Source organism: Leptosomus discolor, chromosome 8 (assembly GCF_034619465.1).
Source record: "Leptosomus discolor isolate bLepDis1 chromosome 8, bLepDis1.hap2, whole genome shotgun sequence".
NCBI classification, from domain to species: Eukaryota; Metazoa; Chordata; class Aves; order Leptosomiformes; family Leptosomidae; genus Leptosomus; species Leptosomus discolor.
In genome coordinates, this window is record NC_141398.1 from 17,893,819 (window position 1) to 17,915,220 (window position 21,402).

Sequence of the window (21,402 nt, forward strand, 5' to 3'; positions counted from 1 at the left end):
TTTATTATGTTGCATTATATTTGCTCCTGTAAGAGATCATGAAACTTCTGTTGTGATTTGCATGTTCCTTAGTGTTTGTTTATATATGCATGTAGGTGAAAACTTACCTGTGGTATTGGAGGTTCTTAGAACCTTGAAACCTGACTGCTTTTACTAAGCCGCAGGATGAAGTCTCTAAACACATGTTATGTTAAAAAGGGCTCTGTCAAAGCATTCCAGGTTCTTTTCCTGGAGCAGCATTCAAATTCGTATTTTACTTCAAAAGCTTACCTTCAGTTTCTGTCAGTTGCAGCCAAGTTACCGAGATAAGATGAATACTAATTTTGTATAATTTTTGTGTGTCAGTAAGAGAGGGTATGGTAATAACTAGGTAACATTAAAGAATAGAAAGTAGCCTAAGATGGTAGATGATGGGAAGCAATCATTAGCAACTAAGCTATGGAATCATCTCTGGTATTCTATCTCAGGCTAAAAGACCAAACTTTAGCAACTGAGACATGAATCAAGCCAACAGATTCCCAGCTTATAAAGACCATAAAGGAATTCATTTATTTTCAGGTGCTTAAATAAACCATATAATATTCAGGTACGATCAGGATGATTCTGCTTTTTTAGAAGAATTTGGAAAACTGACTGTATGTAGGACAACATACCAAAAATGTGGAATGCTATGAGGTGAACAACAAGCTGCTATCCATTACAATTTGAAAAAACATCTAAAATGAGCCTAAATTTCTCTTCACAGGCAAATGTGCTTTTGGTGAAACTTAACCTGGAAATTGCTAATGGTACTACGAGTAGGAAGAGTGGTCTGACTGGTTTGAATTTCTGTAGATGCTTACCTCTATCAGAAACAAAACTGCTCTGAGTAAGTGTTATTGATAACAAAACAAAATAAAACAACAAAACCCCACCCCAGGATGCACTCAGTTTAGTTTCGATGGATATAACAGCAATGAATTTTAAAGAATACAATCACTGTTGTGCTACAGAAAGTAAAAAAGCTAAGAATTTATTCTACCAGCATTGATCAGTAGTTTATTTTTTATGTCCAGCTCCTGCATCCCGTCTCTGTCTGCTGCCGAGTCCAGCCTGGGACTGCCCCAGTGCCAGCCCTGCAGTGTGGTGGTGACGTATTGTCATCAGGGTGGGGGGAGTTGGGTTCGGTATTGGTTTTGTATCTATTTGTATATATTTGTACATATTGTATATATTTCATTATTTCCTTATTCTTATTATTATCTTTTATTTTATTGTTATTGTTTCATTAAAGCTGTTTTAGTTTTCTTTTCCAAACTGGAAAGTCTCTCTCCCTTGTTCTCTCTCCTTTTCCCTTTTGGGAGGGGAGAAGGGTTAATAGAGAGTATCTGTCTGTCGTTAGTGGCCGGCCCAGCCTCAAACCGTGACAGATTAATAATCTGTTTGATTTTGTACTGGAAGGGAAGCAGTAGCCTGATATGATTACTCACAGTAAAGAGGAATTTCATTTGTTCCTCATCACCTCTCAGCTAGTAAATTGAGAATGATAGCTGATATCTTGGTTTGGCTTATGACAGTTATCATCCAGAAATCTATACAGCATTTAGAAAAAAGTTTCAATTTGGCTTCTGCGGGACATTCCAGATCTGATTAGAAAATATGGTTGAGATACAGGCAGGACAACTGGCACTTTGGTTGTCTCTTGAATTAGTGTTCAGCGATGGAAAGAAGAATCGGCTCTGTGAACACAGTGATGGAAATTTGGGAAGAACAGCAACATCTAGTGAAGTTATTTCCAACGCCGGGGCATAAAGTGTTATCCAGGCACATGCTTGCATTCATATATACTGCCAAATTGCATTGTAATGGAGCCTACTTTGCCAGTAAAAGGAAATACTGATTATTTCCTTAGAGTCTTTTCATGTGAAAAGAAAAATATACCTTTTCTAAGTTTCTTTTATTTTTTCTATCACTGAAAATTTCACAGTAGAGTATGATACCATATTTCTCTGTCTTTTTACTACTTCTCACCATAAGGCTTCACTAAATCATTCTAAGGGAGTCTAGAATCTACAAGTGCCTTTATTTCACTCCAAATAAATTTTGCTGGGAAGCAATAGCCAGATTGGTGTTTTAATGTGTTCACCTTGTTAGAGGCTTTCTGCTGTTGACAGTGACTGCTTTCTCTATTTGTAAGACAGTCTTCCTTGAGAGCTAATAAATCACTTTTTAAAGTGAGGTGATCATAATAGGCATAGTTTGTCAGTTGTTTGCCTTCTGAAAGTTCTATTCAATACATTTTAATTACATGTTTAAGTTAACATTTATATGATTTAATGGAAAACTAAGTTAGTGGTGATTTGCATCCACTGCGGGAAAGTATTTTTCTGCAGACTGATTTTACCCTTTATTATTTATTGAGAATTAACCTTGACAAGGAGGCTTGGATAGGTCTGATATCATCTTGAATGGGAATTGCTGCCAGGCAACCCATCATTCCTCTCCAGGGTGAGATGCTACAATATTGAGTGCTCTGCTGACTGCTGTGAACAAGTTAGAACTAAATATATCCATTGGATAATGATAGCATTTGGGACCTTCAAGGAATAAAAAACAAAGCATGGAGAGATAGGACAGGAAGTGAAAAAGCCCTTTGCACTTCTGGGGACTTCATTTTATTGCTAGCACTTCCTTCAGAAAAGATAGTGTACGTATATGTGTAATACAGACCTCTTGTAGTCCTCAGAGGACAATCTAGCTCTTGGGAACAGAGTAGCTGAACTGGAGGGGTTTACTCACAGTAAGTTTAAGACCACTCTTGAGCAGATTATTCTCAAAGCAAACAATCCCTTGTGCTGAGAAAGACAGCAGAGTTTCATAGAGATTTTCAGGAACATCATCAGCAGAATTACTTCTGGAAGGAGGACACTGAACTGATGAAAGGGAAAATGATCCTTTGGGAGCCATCAGTGCTCTTTTCCTCATTAAAAGATGGACATTTAAGCTCTTGCTCTGAGGACACCTCTTTGGAATCAGAAACCCTAGCTGGAAAGAAGTACTTTAGTGGTAGAAGATGCTATTTTAGCCAAATCGACAGCATCTGATCCCAGAGAATACTGTACAGTGATTATAGAAGTGTCTGATCTCACAATGAATCTGGATCCACCTTAGAAAGTTCTAGAGAGAAGCCAGCAATCAGAGTGTACATGGATCCTGCTGACAGAGAAGAACAAGCGAAAGATTCTGGAGGAAAATTCAGAGACTTCAGAATAAAGATGACAGCTAGTACACCTGTTAGTGAAATGTTGCTAATCTGCAGGACCAAAGGACATGAAGAACCTTACTGTCTGGCTTAGAAGGTGCAAGGAGTAAGAACTTGGATTCACCAGAAACCAGGGACATTGTAAAGAGCACCTATACAGAAGAAATAGTGTTTAGCTCAGTGACAGGAGAACCAGGTTTCTCATGCCTGAAATAAGTAACAAAAAGTTGAGTTATGGAATAAGACATGCACACTCAGTACTCAAGCAGAGGAATTAGGAATGGCAGAGTACTGTTCATACAGGATGCAAAGACAAGAACCAAAGCAGCAGTACTTATGCTTCTGCATCACAGTTGGAAGTTTAAGAAGTTGTGGGTGATCTACTTAATCTAGCACTAAATAAAGACATGTAAAATAGGGTGCTGAATATTTGTCTGACCAGTAGGACACTGAAATTGGGTTACAAAATATACAGGACTAATACTGAAGTTCGATATATATGAAAAACTTCTTACCTCAGAGGGTGACAGAATCTGAATAGATTGAAATTCCAGGTCTCAGATAGGAAGACTATATTTTTTGATCCATTTGCCTGATACCACAGGGTGGTGACACTGATTGTGATCTGCTTACAGAGATAAGAGGCAGAAAATACAGCAGTCATGGGAGACTTGACCCATCTAAATTAGACAAATGTCATATTAGGCTTTAATGCAGAGATCACATTTTTGTGCAGTATCAATGACTAGTAACTGGCTAGAGGCTTCACAAGAAAACATGCAGAATTTCAGCTGGTCCCAAGTAGAATGCAGGAAGTGCTTTGATATGTTAGAGTGCCTCCTCAACAGTAACAGCAATTGTAATATATGTAAGTGAGCTCTATCTTGAAAAAGGGACACTGCATAAAAATGAGGAAATTGTCAAAGAGCTGCAAGGGACAGCTAAGACACTTAGATGTCTGCAGGTGGAAAGGCTTAAGATAGGATGAAAGGAACATGAAAAGGCTAAGCAATAGGGTAAGGGTAGTTACTGGAAGGAAGAAAACATGCTTCAAAAGCCTGAAATTGCTTCCAAATGAAGAAAGTAGAAAAGCTCAAGTCTTGCAGAAGGGGCGTAATAAACAAGTAAACGAAGGTTAAAAGTTTGAAGAATGGCTAAACAAAAGGAATAAAAAATAACAGATCCTCCTCCAAACACAGGAAAGATCAGAAAGGCTGCCAGAGAGTCTGCAGGAAGAATGGATAATCAGCATGCAAAAAAACATTACAGAGAAGCTAAATCCATTCGTAGCAATGATGTCCACTGTGGAAAAAACAATGGAGATTCTAATGCCAAAATCAGTTCATAGGATCTACCTAAACTTGAAATAATCGCTGAGGAGAAGTTAGGGAATAAAGAAATAAAACAGGAGGAAATACATGGCCAATACTGAGCAGTATTCACCCAATGGTTTAAAGGAAAAATTTGGGTGAAAAAGCCAAATTACTAAAAAAGAATGTAACATCTTACTTAAAACTGCCTTGGAGTATGACTTATCTGATGCTATCTTTTAAATGTATTCCAAAGGAAATCTTGGTAACTACATGCTTGCAAGCCTGTATTGGACAAATATGTAGAAAACATAAGAAAAACAAATAATGAACACAGAGATAAAAACAACCTACTGGGAGGGAAGAACAGTGAGCATAGAATTGGCAAAAAGAAGTCCTGCTCTACAAACTTATGGAACTTCCCTGAAGGGGACAGGAAGTCCATGAGGAGGGGTGATCTGGCTATTACAGTCTTGTATTTCTAATCCAGATAGAAATCCATGGCTCTTTGGAGCCAAAGGCTCTTATGACAACTCAGCAACTATGGAATAAAGAGGGAGATCTTGCACAGATTAACAAAAGAGACTGAATGGCAAGATGTTGAATAATAATAAAGAATTAGTACTCAGTGGAGTGAAGTCATCAGTGGAATCCTGAAAGAAGTTTTTCTAATTTTCCTTGAAATCCTGATGAATTTTTCAGAAAGAAAATCAGGACACCCCTGTATGTTCCTAACTGAGTAAGTGGAACCATTTCAAGAATAGTGAGAACATTTCTGGACTCCATCACATGCAACTAAGACCTGTGATAGGTGATTAAAGTAAATATTTAGATAATCACCTGGCTTTGGATCTGTCTGTTTTGGCATGACCTCCATAAGCAGTGCTTGTATTTTCATTTGGCAAATAAAAATTATACATCACATGTATTGATTAAAGGAATATAGCTGAATTATGAAAACTTGCTGTTCGTTTTGCCAATGACCGAGGTAATATACCCAAATCACTATTTGTGTACTGCAAGTGATCTGAGGGATGTTTTTTTCCATTCAATTTCATATTCAGTTGATATATGTGGTAAACCTCACTTACCCTTTTGAATGCAAATCACCCAGCATATACTAGCTGATGTTTTCGATATGAGTTTAACTGCTTCAACTGAGAGTACTGCTTTGATGGTGGCAACTGCTGCCTCTCCTCATACCATTACAGTATTACAGATATAGAATATCATATACAGGTCTTTTAAAAACAGTTATTTAAGAGGCCTGTTATGTTACTGAAGAATAACTCTATCCGTAAGCACTTCATGCAGAAGCTCTCATGTTTTGTTGGGATCAGTAATGTAGTAAGGAGGGAAACAGTTTTATGTGCACAGGGGTATAACAAACACACTTCCTTTCATACTTTCATTTAGCTAACGGGAGAACTTGACTTAAAACTATGGGGCACCCCTTTGTGATGCTGATCTGAAGTAGAGAATAAATCTTTTGGTCAACCCATCACAATGATGTATGAAAAGATATTGAGATCGATCTTGTTGGAGTACTTTTGGGAAAAAAAAAATCTTGCAAAGATGGAACAAACTCTGAACCATAAGAAAACCAAGTCTCTTATGATTTCTTGGAATTAAGAAGGTTGGAAACAAGTCTTCACTCTGAAGAGTTGGAGAGAGTCAATGCATGCAGAAAGAGGCAACCACACAGAGTAAGGTCACAGGCTGAGGAAAGACCAGAGCATGGCAACAGTCAAACAGTAAAGAAAAAAACAGGCCCAACAAAAAGCCATGTAAAGAGAATGCAGAACAACAGAAAAATTTGTTGATCTAAACAAACCTATGAGAAGGCTATTAAATCCAAGAAATCAATTGGGAAAGCTTCACTATCCCAATAGACATGTCTAACACCTGGTAGAAGGTGGGGAGTAAACAAGACAGTGTGAGATTGCAACATAAAGAACGCATGAGAAACAAAACAGGCCATGAAGGTGGTGGTAATCAGTTGTATGTTGACATGTACAGGCAAATCAAATTAAGAAGCAAAATTTGTCAATAAATGACGTGAAACCCATGTTGATTAGAAGTCCGGACCTGGATGAAAAAAAAGCAATTTTGAGCTAACATTACTGTCTCCTTGACCACAAAGGCAACAATGACAGTAACATACAAAACAGATTAGAGATGCTTTGAGATTAGTACATGCAACAGAAATGGTAGACTTCGCTTACCTTATTTCAACTAGGGAAAGATGACTGCATACTCACAAGAGAAGGGATAATTTTTTATTTGGTCTTCATCAGCACGAAGAATGTGGTTCTTAATGCTGATGCTTGATACCAGTTCAGCAACAGTGACTGATTTTTCTAGTTCAGTATTCTTTCAGGAGCAACAAAATCAGACATTCACCACAGCTGCAGTCAATTTTAAAAAGGTGACCAACATAATAATGAATAAATTTCTTGAAACAAAGGTAAAAGAAAAAGATAGGAGATTTAGGTCTCATTTTGTTTTGTACAATTATACAGTATGCAGACTACAGTACTGATTCATGAATAGGGTCCCTTAAGCATGCTTATACAGATTAGTATTTTAGGCAACTAAATGCAACACCCTTTGCTTTACTTTCCCATATTTTGCATCACTTCTACTTAAAATGTTAATATTTTAAATACAAATTTAAGACTTTAATTTTTCATTCATTTGTATATTATACAAAAATCCCATCTTAAAATTGCCAGAATAGTCAGCCAGCACTAAAGGCTATTTCCGTACAATGTAAGATAACACAGGAGGATGGAGTAGATGGCGACTGGGTGGTCCTTTACAACCCAAATTATTGTGTGAACCTAACCAGTAAAAATCTCTCAAATCCTTATTGACAAGGAATTTTATGCTGTTATGATCGAAGTACTTAAAAGATTAAAGACATTCTAGAATAGGTCAGCAATCTGACTGTAATTCCAGACAAAAAACCTAGTATTTGAACATTCACATGGAAGAAATCATTCCTAAATCTCATGTGTCATGGACACGTTTGTTCTGCTCCAAGAAAAACACCAGAAACAAATGCATTAATTGTACACAGTACTACAGTGATACACAAAGAAGAATTATTACCTATTCTCTGGCTATCCTTCAAATATTTTCGCACTATTTCCAACACGTGTGTGCACATACACACATGTGCATATGCACATACACGCACAGATTTTGGGGGACTGAATTTCTTTCATGTTTTCCTAATTCTTTAATATACACTGTGCATATTTCCCAGTAACCTTGGGAAATTTTTGTCTAAAATATTTTCCTTTTGTGTTACTTTAGATGTAAAGTTCAAATAGCTTTGTTTTTTTTCTGAATTTTTTTGATTTTTTCTGAAAATATCCTAGGAAATGAGCTTACTAAGAAAAATGTTCCTAAACCAGCAAATTTGAAAATAAGGAAGAAAAAATAATTATGCACATAGAGACAGCTTTTTCACAACAGAATCTAAGTTACTTTCATCCAGTCAGGAAGCAGAAGAAATTTCATTTGATTTATGTTGCCACAGTAAGACTCAAATTATACTGAGTACAAATTCAACTAACTGCTTTTGACTGCTGTGCAGACCTATAAGCGACAATATGGTATATTCTGGAAACTGTATGAAATAGCAAACGAATCTGAGAAGGGAAAAAATAGTGCGTTTAGTCTTCCCTGATTTTGATGAATCCCAGATGGGACAAGTTGCAGTTTATAGTGACCACCATTCACTTGTTCTTTCATTATTAGGAAACAGTGTTGAGCTGCCAGTTTAATGAAACCAAACAAGCAACTGCTGAAAAACGATGATTATAGCAAGTATCACTGGTGATGAAGAGTACAAGCACCAGTGGTGATGCATCAGAGGGAAACACCAAACTAGCCAAACAGCTTGTAAGGTTACTAAGGCTGACAGACAGCTTGCACCATTTCTTGCAGCATTTCAACTGACAATGAGTAACTTATTTTCAGAAATTCTCCTCTCTTATTGTGCTGCACATGGTTTACATGGAATGCATCATAATCGTAACTGGCCAAATCTGAAGGCTTCTAGCCAAAGCTGTAGAGAAGGGGAGGAAGGTCAGTCACGGAGCTTCTAACGATGATGTCCTAACATGGGTATTTACTGCATTTATTGTGGAAGACGACTAATAATGTCTTTTGTGGAAAGAAAAAGGGAAAATCTAGTCTCCTCATTCCTTTAGAAATGAATAAGTATTGTCATATGGGTGTTTGTTCTTAACTCATGAATATTATTTAGCCCTCATTGCTCCACACTGGATAGGTGATACAGAAAGATGCCTGTTATCAGATGTCTATAGCCATGACCCATACTGTTTAGAGCATCATCAAAGAGACAGTCAGAGGGAGGGTCTGTAGACTATCAACTCCTTCTGTATGGATTTATGTTTGAAAGCAAAGTAGCCTCCTCAAATCTTAGAGAAGGTGAGAAACATATAATTGCTAGATCACGTATTAGAGTATTCTGGGCACTCAGTTGTTTTTAACTGTAACGCCTTAGAAAATTATGCCATTCAGCTACTGAAATTTCTTCTACCTTTCCTAACTATTTTTTTAATTAGAAATTTTCCTGATTTGTCTAGTTAAAGTGGGTGACATTATATTAAAATATCAGATCGGGTTTTCCAATAATTAAAACGTATAGGATGATGACAGCTACCTCACTTAAAAATCTGAACCTATAATTTATTGTAGCTTCTGTTCTGTGTACATACCACACACACACACACAGAGGCACACATTTAGAAACCATGGAGAAATGATACTTGCATACTTTGTTAGCCTGCAGGGAGAATTGTTTTAACTTTTATCATTGAGGGTACAAAAAAATTCAACATTCAATCACTTCAAATTAATAGGATTTTTTCTTAGGGCAGAAATAATTCTGTGTGGTACCTCCTGGAAGCCAAATAAGACTATTTCAGCCTCTTGGGAGGAGATACAGCAGCTTCACAGAAAAAGCCTTTCTACAGACTTTCATTTAATTCCCAGTAGGTGTTTCATTTTTTCATAAAGACTTCATCATTATTTTTCCTTTTTGTTCAGAGCAAACATCTCTCCCTTCAGCTGCAATAAAATGATCTAAACACAAAGAGCTTACTTTTTCATAAAACATATGACATGCATTTTTCCTTTCTAGGAGCAGACTTCTGATTCATCTGAATGATGAACTAACACTGATGAATGAATGGAAAGCATTAAATGTATATTTCTGCAGGACCAATGCAAAAACAAATGCTGAAAGATAAACATATGGATAAGAAAAAAATCAATTTACAACTTAGCTTATCTACTGTGACACTTAACACTCCACAGATTAGAGTACCACCTCAAAAAAATCAAATCTAAAATGAAAGCACGATAGTTACTCTTTTTCTTTACAGAAAAAAAAAGTAAAGGGCTTCATAGACACATTGATGACATTATGAAGGAAGTAGTAGAGGGAAGGGAAAAAAAACCATACATGAACTCTACCAGATAGATGCAAGAAGCAGCTTGCAGGAAGAAAGGCAGAATATGGATCTCACATGCAGAGATACTAGAGGAAGATAAAATAAAGATTGATGCATTAAGAAATTCTGCTTTGTTTTTTTAATTTCGAAAGATTTCTTAGTCAGAAAATTGAGATCTACTCACAATGAAACAGCTTAGAAGACAAGCCTCTAATTTTGAAAAAAAAAGGATCAAAATCATTGCAGCATATTATTGACCACTTTGAGAAGAAAACCTTTCATTTTGAAGATTATTTTGCATTCAAAATTTCAAGTTTGTTTGGAGTATTTTTTTGTCTTTTTTTTTTTTTTTTTTAAAGCATGAAATTAAACAAGGACTAGAACAGAGGCTGCAAAATGACTGTAGCATTACTTTTTGGTCTAATTTTTCTCTTTGGCCATTCCTACAGTTTTTCGTAACTAATGCTTATTTGAAACTGTTAGGGAAGGTGGCAAACTTGGAAAAACCTATATGTTTTTATTTTCCAGAATTTTCTCTCTCACAAATGTAAAGTATTAACTACAAATGGACTCTATTCCATCTAATGATTGAAATAAAAGGAAAGATGAGAAACTTCAGCAGAATATTCTGAGGAACTGGAACTTTACTGAGAGCTACAAAGGGTCTCTCTAGGCAGTATTTTCCATGACTTGCCTAAAGAAGCAACGAGCAAACATAAGCATGGGCCAATGAATAAGTGACAATAGTTTGCATCAAAGAATTTTAAAGAGAAAATTTCAATAAGCAGAAGATTTCTGAAGGACCACATGTGTTTTAAATGCAAGAGCTGCTGCCTTCAGATATCTGTAGTGTTTCAGGACCAAGATGTCCATGTGGTGAGAAACACTTTGAGTGCCTGTACTGTGTAAACAGTTTCTGGTACAGCTTGATACTTAGTCAACTCACTAAAACACACATGGGCTAAATTGTTGTTGATGCTGTGGTTAAAAGAGAAAAGAGTTTTTTATTATTTTGCAAATCTCATTTTACAATCCATTAAAGACTACGCAGTGGAGAGAAGTCCCACATACATACCAACTGTGACGGTATCAGAAAATCTATACCAGATAGTTCCTGTGAAATTCTTTCTTCGGATATGTAGATAACTGCTCCATTCCTCTGGTCACTTATTAAAACCCATCTTGAGAGGTAGACTCACTTCTGCAGGTGTTCTAGGGCTGATTACTTAGGGATTACAGGAGAGAGACTTTGTGGGTGGAGAATGGGGAAAATAAATCCCTGAGGTTGGTCATTTAAAGACCACAAAGCTAACAGTAGGAACAACAAGGTATGTGAGCTGGTACTTGGAGGGAAGGACACAGCCAGAAGAGAAAAGAAAATACTATTCTATTAAGGACAAATGATGGGAAGCAGTGGCAAGACAGCAGAACACTGAAGACGAACTCACTTAAAGGCACAATTTACACATGTAACTTCTGGTTTTGAAGCTCAGTAATAAATGCTGAAACACAGTCCAAATGATAGGCCTTGTACCAGACACTATGGATCTGATTAAGCAAAGCTTTCATATTACAACACATTTAAATGATCTCTTCGTAATCATTGCATGCCTAAACCTAGGCTTTGGTACCACAAGTGAATGAAGGGAAAACCAATAAACCAAGAAAAAACAGTGGGAGAGGAGGAATAAAAAGTGAAGAATGTGAAATTTACCGTACAAAATAAGCACATTTTATCTTTTAAATCATGTAGATAATCTCATGTTAACAACTGTTGACTTCAACAAAACAGGAACAGAAGTGAACTGGATGAATTTTTCTGTATCTAATTTTCACCCTTTTCAAGAAGGGCAACTTTATATCCAATCACAATAATTAGCAGAAATTAGACTTGTACCATAGAAGTCATAAAACTATTTTCCAAGTTTTTTAATAGCAGGAGATCTAAAAAGCATACACTATTTTAATAAAAATAAACTGAACAACAAGTGTACCTCAGGGTAGACTTTGAATGTTTTCAGAAAATATTGCTGTGGAGGACAATACGTATATTTTAAGAAGGTATTTTATCATTCAAAGAAACAGATTTGAGTTTGGTTTTAAACCAACATTTTTCTTAAATCACTATCTCAGAAATTCTATTTTTCCAAAATTGTCAATGTGTACAGTTTCATTCTTTTTCTGTTAGCTGTCCTGTTCTTCAGAAGTCTTTATTTTTGTCTTCTTTATTCGTTCGTATTTGAGCTTTCCTGTTTTTAGAAGATTATCACATGTGGTCTGAATCTCAAGTTAAGTATTCAGTCGCTACTAATATGGCTGCAAATATTTTTTGAACACATGTTAATGTTGAGTAAGCACAAATGTTCACTCAGTTGCTGCATCTGCTTCCTTTCTGAGAGCTACGTGTTTCAGATGGCCTGTAAACTCTTTCTTCTGCTACAATTTGTCTCTTTTAGTAATATTACCCTATTGTCATTGGAAACTAAAAAAAAGATAGAAATAGATATAAACAAAGAGATACATAATCATTCAGATATTTATGTCCTTTTATTACTAGTGGAAAACTTACTGTTAATTTTAATCACATCTTATTGTCACTCTGTGTTAAATGCATGCGTCTTTTCTCGTTGCCCGTTTTTCTGTCTCCTGTCTTAGAATTTTATCTCAATGGATGTGAAATACAGTGGGTCTGTCATTATTTAAGCAATGTTTTTGACATATCACAAGCTTCGGATTTTAAAAATACTCCTGAACTAAAATGTGATTTAAAAAAACCCACAAAGAAAGGTTTTATGCACAAATAATTTGAAAATTAAATTTTCATATGAAGACAAATGCCATTTTAGCTTTAGAAATATAAACTGGTAGTTTTAAATGTGAAGTTGTTTTGAGTATGGAAGAGAAAGTGCTTCAAGATTGGTGGATTGTGGGAGACAGGCAGAAAGACACAAAACAACCAGGAGAAAACATATCTTCTAAACTCTTTCCTGAAACCTGTTTCTATTGTGCTTGAACTCTGGTTTGTAAAAATATTTATCTGAAAATTGTGCAAAACAGTTCTACTTTTAAAAAAAAAACAAGAAAAGAAAAATACCAATTCAAAATATGCCATTTATCTAGAATCTCCTTGAGAAAAAAGTTGAGATTTAAAAAATATGTAAGATAACTTGCTTGTATGAAAATCAACCATCATGAATGAATATTCACCGTCTATAGTTTTTCTTTTGTACAACAGCATTTTGTAGGCAAACATTTTACCTCACTGCAAGTACATATGAATTCAATCAGAAGAAATACAAACAGAAAAATCCAGTTAAAGTGGAGGGGGAGGAAATAATGTGATTGTATGTCATGGACAGAAGAGTTGAGGAATTTTAATTAATTTTTTGCCAGCCACCACAAGCCTCTAGTCACTAATTTGAGTAGCAAGAACAACACCAGCACATACACAGGCATGTCTCCCCTCCCCTTTTCCCATTCACAATTACCTTTGTCTTAGCAGGAGGTCACATTCAGTGGATCAGGACTCCCCCAGTAAGGTGGAAGTCAGCATGGGAGGTTGAAGTGGCCTGCTTCATGGTTTCTTGCTGCCTCCTGACACTGCAGGGTCTCCTGCTGTCCCATTCTATGAGTGGGTCACAGGAAATGTGGTGCCTTTTGCAGGGTATGTACTCCAGTCCAGTGCAGAGTGCCTTTTATCTGTTCGCCTCCTGGATCATGACTCGAGCCCCACCAACTGCCAGTGTCTTTCTGAAACTTGTTGAAGCAGGGGTGCTGTGCTTCAGAAGTAAGGGATTCTCCTGGTGGAGAAATTTCAGGTGTGTGGGGGCTTGTGATTTGAAATTTTTTCATGTACATGTTTGAGACAAACTGTGTAACTTGAAATTAAAATGACTTTTTTTAATTTGGCTTCTGCTTAACATTTTGATGTCAGGCAACTTAACAAGGCATGGATCGTACTGCAACTCAGCCTTCTGCAATGTGATAGTCAGTTTTTTGAATTGGTAATGCTAGCTTCCACAATTTTATTTCCTTTAATAGATTCTAGCATCAGTAAGAAGTGCATGACTGCACACAGAGTTGTACAACTGAGGCAGTAATTATAATGAATTTTTAAGAAACAAATTATGACTAAAAGAGGAAGTATCTCCAATCCATATTTGCATCATGTCTGCAATTTTTGATTTTTGCTTCTTACATCTTAATATATTTAGAAATTAGTCTACCCTTTGAAGTCAGAAGGAAATGAAAGCAAAAACATATTGGTAAAAATTACCAATTCTTATTCAAAATTAAGAAAGCTATCTTCATCTTCACTTAAAAAAAATAAATTTTTTTTAGGAAAATATAATCAGTGATTCTAACCTGGAGAGTATGAAATTCCAGAATTATCTGTGCCATGATGCATGGGTTAAACTGCTAGCGTTGACCAAGGATAATCTACTGAATTTTGCCCTTCTACTAGGTAGTTAACTGAAGATCTACTTTTCTTCAAAGAGAAGTTCAGCAAAGAAAAGCCCAGTAACTCTATCTACCTGAATTGTTTTTCAAGATACTTATAATTGGAAGAAATAGTTTTCAGCTTTGTCTGTTACATTGCTGTCAACTTCTTGCTACTTGGGAAATACTCAGCTTGTTTATAAATGCCCGAAACACAGAACATACAGAAGTTGCACACTATTATGTAATAATGAACTACTACTCTTTCCCTTTTTTCAGTATAGATACCATAATACGGCTGCATCCAGGTTTAACATGAGCCCTAAATAAGTATTTCCTTGTTTCCTTTAACCATTCTTACTTTCCTATACTGAAAATAGTTTTTTCACAATGCAGCAATCTTCCATTACTTTCTTCTTCCAATGAAATTTTCAGTTCTATCCACAGTAATTACTTACAAGTCCATCAAAATGCAGAAACCTTGTTCTCCCTAAAAAAGGAATGCAAAAGATTCCTTTTAAAAAAGGAAACTGTAAGTGTGATATAGTAGGGAGGATTTTAGACTCTTACTACCTAAATCTGTTTCCAGTAAGGTTTTAAAAATGAGCGTTAGGCATGGCTAATTTTGAAGTTAACCAACATACAAGATACTAATTAAACCCATGGCTTCTAATTCCTGAAAACAGACGTATATACTTATCTGTATAAGGTCTTGTTTTTGCAAGAAACAATTTCAGAAAATATGCAAGAAGCTTCTAAATAAGATAGTCAAAATAATAACCACATAGCCCTACTTGTAGTAATGGTCATATATCCCTACTAGCGACTTGTAACAAGTTGATTTTATTAGCAGGCAAAAACTGTTGGGACAGCTTTTTCTGCTAGAAAAGAGTGGCTTCTGACTTCATGTCATGTTTTGGCTGGGATAGAATCATAGGCTAACTGTGCTAGGAAGGCTCAAGTCAGCCAGGGCAGCTGACCTGAGTGAGCTACAGTAGTCCATCCCATAATGTCATGGTTATTATAAAGGGGGAAGGTTTGCTGAGGAAGGGGAGCTCCTGTGGGTTCCTCCTGATCCTTCCCTGGCTTCTCCCTGCTCCTGAGGAACTGCTTTTCTGTCTGTTGTGACTGCTGCACATTCACTCAGCTGAGTATAACTCTGTACACCTTTGTTGGTACTGGTGCTGTTTCATTAAATCTGCTTTCACTTCAACCCATGGGTCTCTTCCCGATTCCCCTCCCTGGCTATTGAGGGGTCATTGGGTGATAGAGCAACCATTATCATTTAGCCCCAGATATGGGCTAAATGTAGACACTTCAGTATCACTGAACTGAAAAATAAGAGTCTAGCCTGTTATTCACAACCAAACCCCAAAAATTCAAGGTGTAACTATACAGCATAAACAGGTTATATCACTGGGTATTCATTAGAGAGTTACAAGCTAGAATCACTCTACATGGAATAAGTTTAAACTATAGATATCTATTGATTTAAGATTGTTCTATACACATCAAGGAAAATAAGTTTTACTTCAATGTTAATTACTGAAAAATTAATTGTTCCATATGTAGGATAACAAATTGCCTTTTTAACAAAATCTCTATAGATTAATAGAGTTTAAACAAATTCCTTCTCTCTACCCAAATAGTAGATACATTTTGAGTTATTGCTTCCCTGAGAAATTAGTCCAAGAAAGAGGAAAGTAATTATTTTCCCATACTTACTACACAGTATACACAGAACTTGCATTACATTTCAAGCTATAAGCACTGAGTGTAAAAAGGAAATATTTAAAGTTGCTAAGCAACAGTGTCTTTGTTTATCATATTGTTTTTGAAATGAAAGCACTGGAATGGGAAAACAGAACAAACAAACATACCAGAATATAATCTATTTCACAGTCAACATAAGAAAACAACCTTTCCTTACAGAATATAAATTAATAAATATTCTTGACAACAGCTTGATCTATAGTTCAATAGACTTTTTCTCTATGTATTGCTGTTATTTCGACTTTGCTTTCTAAATATGTCAGTAAAAGGATATAGATAAGTAAGAAATAAGAAACTACAAAAAGTTTATTATTGAACAGAACTGCTGAAAAATGCTCAAACTGAAAGATCATTTTTCGTATGAATTTGGACATAGACTGATAGAAACATATAATATTCATTTATAGTAAAAATACCTAAGCATACAGGCTTGATTGTTCAAATGTGCTTATTTCTTCTCTGTTTAGAGCATATGTTTGCTTCTTATAAAACAAATGAAACAGGGACAAATTCTTCACTGTCTCCAAACTCCTCGGGTCACAAAAAGCCAAGTTAGTGACTGTTTTGAGGGACTGCATAGACTCTCCAGTGTGGAGCTCAATGAAGGTGTAACTGCTTTCCCAAACATGTCCAGGCAATTGCTGAAACTTAATCGTTCTCCTGAAACGCTTTCTTCATCTTGTGCCAAATACTTTGCAGAGGGTGGGGAGAAGGGAAGTGGGCCCATGCAATCTGTGCAAAGGAGTGTCCCATCCTCATGATTCTCAGCTGGGGAAGTGCCACCAGACCCAGTCTTTCTCAGTGGTTGAAAGCTGAGCAGGAACTGCCTAATATGTCTGTCCTACCACTAACTGAAATTTTCTTGTTTATGTCATCATTTTACCTCTTAAAAAGACATGTGGTTCTCTTTCACAGCTTCCAGTTTTTTCATCACTAAGTAAATGAGGTCAAGACTTTTTGTATTCTGGAGAACGAGGTAGATCATCAGCCAGGAAAGGTGACTCTGGACATCTTCTAATGTGCCTGACTGAAGTCACTAGGACTGCATTTTGTACCTCTCATTGGATATGCTGCTGAAGTGGACAAGGCCTCAGTCCCCCTCAAAAAAGCACTTCAACATCAATATATGATCCAAAGTATCTATTGTTGACCTTTCCTTGCTGTCAGCTTTTTTTTTTCCCAGGGTAATTTAATGAATTTCCTTAAAGTGTGGCAAAATTCTTGGTGTTTACAAAGAGTTTCAGACCTTTGAGAAGAGATTTTTTTTTGCTTTTATCTTTCCTTCTTTTTTCAAAAAGAGTTGACTTTTATTTCAGTTGCTACAAGTGTTACCATGTGTACATAAAACAAACATACAAGTGGCAGTGGAAATGCTGGTACTTTGTTTTGTCTCACGTTCCCCCGACACTATCATCCCAGATGGCTTGGTGCAGTCCTTCAAGTTAAACTTCCTAAGCTTTTAGGGTGTATATGTGATGTAAAAAAGGCAAAAGTTATGATGAGACTTTTTCCCTTAAACAAAGAAAAATTTTTCCGTGCCTTTTATAATGCCCTATAATTTTTTGAAGCGAAAAGAAAACCAAAGAACAACTAAGACTGACATTCCAGTTCTCTATAGGTATCCACAACAACTACTTTTAGTGGGGTTTTCTTGTACATCAGTAAAATGAGGGAAAGCACATTTTTGATTAGACAACCGAATTTTCAAATTTACAAGGCAATCCTGTTTATGGATACAGGATGTACCAAGTTCTATCTCCATGTAAACAGTAGGAAGCTGTCAGCAGGGACACCCATCTTTAGTCACAATTAGAAACATCTTTCCAATTAGTGTGGAACCATAGGCACTATCAGCTAATTTCCCTTTTCTTAATTTTCTAGATGTGTTTTTTTTTGGCATGAAAAAACCTGTTTCTTCCTTCACCTTGTTAAAAGCCATGATTGGCAAATCACCTTACTCACTCTGCAAATCCTCACTCCTTCTTGAGCAATCTGATGTATTACCTGGGTTGGGTAGCAATATGCAGCTTTATCCCTTTTGAAGACCTCTTCCATTTCGACGGCACAAGACCTTAAAAGTAATAGCAATACCTTCCACTTAATACCACTTTAAAAAGATAGAAAATATTTTGTTGTTCAGTTCCTAAAGAAGGAACCACAGATTCTAGTATGCACTGGTGCTTATAAAAGATATAGTGCAACTAGCTCAGACCTTGTAAATGACAGCCATATGCCAGTACCTTGTCCACCATCATGTGTTACTATTCCTCAAAGGCCAGATGAGACACACGAGTGCTAACATGTCTTGAGAGTTGCTAGCCTACAACAGCGGGGATGAAGTCAAAAGACATGCCTGAACACTAGGTATCATCACCTTGATGTCTCAAAGAGTTTATTTTCACTGTCTCACTAACTGGTTTTGTAGCAGTGCAACATGTGTAGACAATTAGCTTCCAAATGCATATATTGTCTGCATTCAAATCAATAACTTGTTATGAATTCAGTATGATACTGTAAAACTACTGTACACTTACTGGATAAATATGACTACAGTTTCAACTGAAATTAATCATTGTTGCTAGTTTGGTTATAACTTTCATTTACATTAATTTCAGGACTTTAAAACAATTACATCAGTTCAGACAGTAAAGGAAATCAAAGGCCTAGGAACTGTTTCTAAATCTTGAGGAAGAAATTTTTAAAACACTTTAAAAAACTATTTTCACAATAAAATGAGGGGACATGGAGTATTTACCATCTGGAAATACAGAGAGAAGATTACCATCTTACAAAGAGGAAGTTATTTTTTTCTGTTTTCATACACTTACATATGCGCTGATCCATAGCTAGGACTCTTATAGACAATAATTACACTAATTATATAATCTGTCTTCTTACTAATTATAATAATTAATAGAGCTCGAGAGCAGACATTTTATACTTTCCTCCTTCTTGCTTATTTGAGACCCGCTTCGTGCCTTCATGGTAAGTAACAGCAGATAACTGACCCATGCTGTCTACCTCACTCATTTTCTAGCCTTCTTTATCAGGGAAAGTATAGAACCTTCTTCGTTAAGGTGAATGAATTTATTTAATTCTTTACTCACACACCTTTAGTCATACCTCTTATCTTGCCCTGAACCTTCTTCAGTTCTAATATATCAATTTTGAGACAAGCAGACTAGTTAAGAAAATGCATACAGCACACACAATTGCAGGTGGATTATAGATATGTAGAATAATATAGCATTGTTCTTAGTTTTCTTCTCTTTCTTTCCCACTAACTTTTAGAATTTTATTTGCTTTTATGACTATGGCTAATTCTCATCAAGTGACCACAAGTGACATCACTGAGCTGAATTATCAAGAAACTATCTGTCTTAACCTGTCCTCTACAGTAATATCTTGTAAGTTAGTACCTATTGTTTTATATGTGAAGCTGGGATTGGTTTTGCCCACTGTAAGGTCTTTTGCATTTATATGCAGTAAATTTCACCTGCCACTTTAATGATCAGTCTTGTAAAGTCTTTCTGCAGTTCTTGACAGTCAGCCTTTCTTTACTATCCTGAAGAACTTGATATTGTCAAAAAAACTTATCATCTCACTGTTCTGCCCTTTTTATGAGCTTTACTGCTTAATGGCACAGGTCTCTACAGAACCTTGTGGGACTTTCTTCATGATGGAAATCGACCTTTGCTTCTTCCTTCATTTCTAATCACTTAACCAATTTTTAAATTGAGTTAATGCTCTTTTTTATTCCTTCCCTCTCATGTTCCAGCTGCAGTTTCCTTAAGAGACTTTGGTGAGAGACATTGTTAAAATAATTGATAAATTCAAGTAGGCTATATAAAAAAGATTTCTTACCCATATACCTGTTGACTCCTCCAAAGAATTTTAATGTAAATGAAGTTTGGAAATACACCTAATGCTTAGGGATGCTATCAGGAGTATCACTTTTATATCAAATCACAATTTATAGAGAAATATACAGTATTTTCAACAGTACCTTTTACTTGTAACTGCTAAAACATAACTTATCGTCATATAACATGTAAAGAAGCTTGATTTCATTGGACTTCTGGATTTTGTTTGGTTTTTTTAAAAAAAATATGTTTTGTTTGTTTGTTTCTGAAGGTCCAAGACCTTATTGAGAGTGTTCTGAAATAGGAAGAAAATGAAAAGCTGTCCAATCAAAATTTTAAATCAAAAGAGGAACCAGTAAAGTGAACCATGTATCCAAGTCCCTTGGGAAAAATACAGCTATCAAAAGTGAAGAACAAGTATACACATATCCACTAGGTGACAGAAAAGAAATTCCTGTCAGACACTGTTGAGTAATACTGTCATGAGTATGAAGCATGGAGTCTTACAGACAAAGTTGCTGCATATTTCCAATGTTTTTATCCAAGAACATTTACCTCACATAATCAAAAGTGCTACCTGTGTAATAAAGAGCACAAGGAACAAGTGCTATTTATGTAATAAAGACTAGAAGGAACCAGAACACATTTTCTCACTCTTAGTAACAGCCACAATGGTTTCATGAACTGAGTCTTAGGCATACTGTGCCTTCCAAATGGATGTAAGGAACCTAAACTTTGTACATGTTCCATAGATAATTTTTTTCTGTTCCTTTTAAAACATGTAGTAGTGCATTAAAAATTACACTCACTTTTTAATAAATGAGAACTACAGATTCAGGCAAAGCCACACATATCAAGTAAATCAGACTTTGTATTGAAGAATATTATATTAAAACAAACATTCAACAAGATTAAAGATAAAATACGGAAAGCTATGGAAATATGGGATTCTTCAGTAGTGCTAATCAGTAAGGATTTTTTTTGCACGTTGCTAATAAATTAGACAAAATAAGTATTCAATAACTTATACAGTATTAGGTGCCTTGCTTCAATGTTAGCAGGAGAGCTAGATGAAAGAGAAAATATTTTTAACTTACATTTTGATGCAGAAAGTGTTATTTTTTTTTTTCTAAGGTTTCAATATAAACAGTTTGCTTTTATATGCAATTTGAAGACAAGAATCTTTGTTTCATAAGATTTTGAGAAAACAGAAGAGACTTTATGCAGAGATTCATGTTCACAGTTTTTAAATGTAGAGCTAACTGGACAAAGATGTTTGAAAT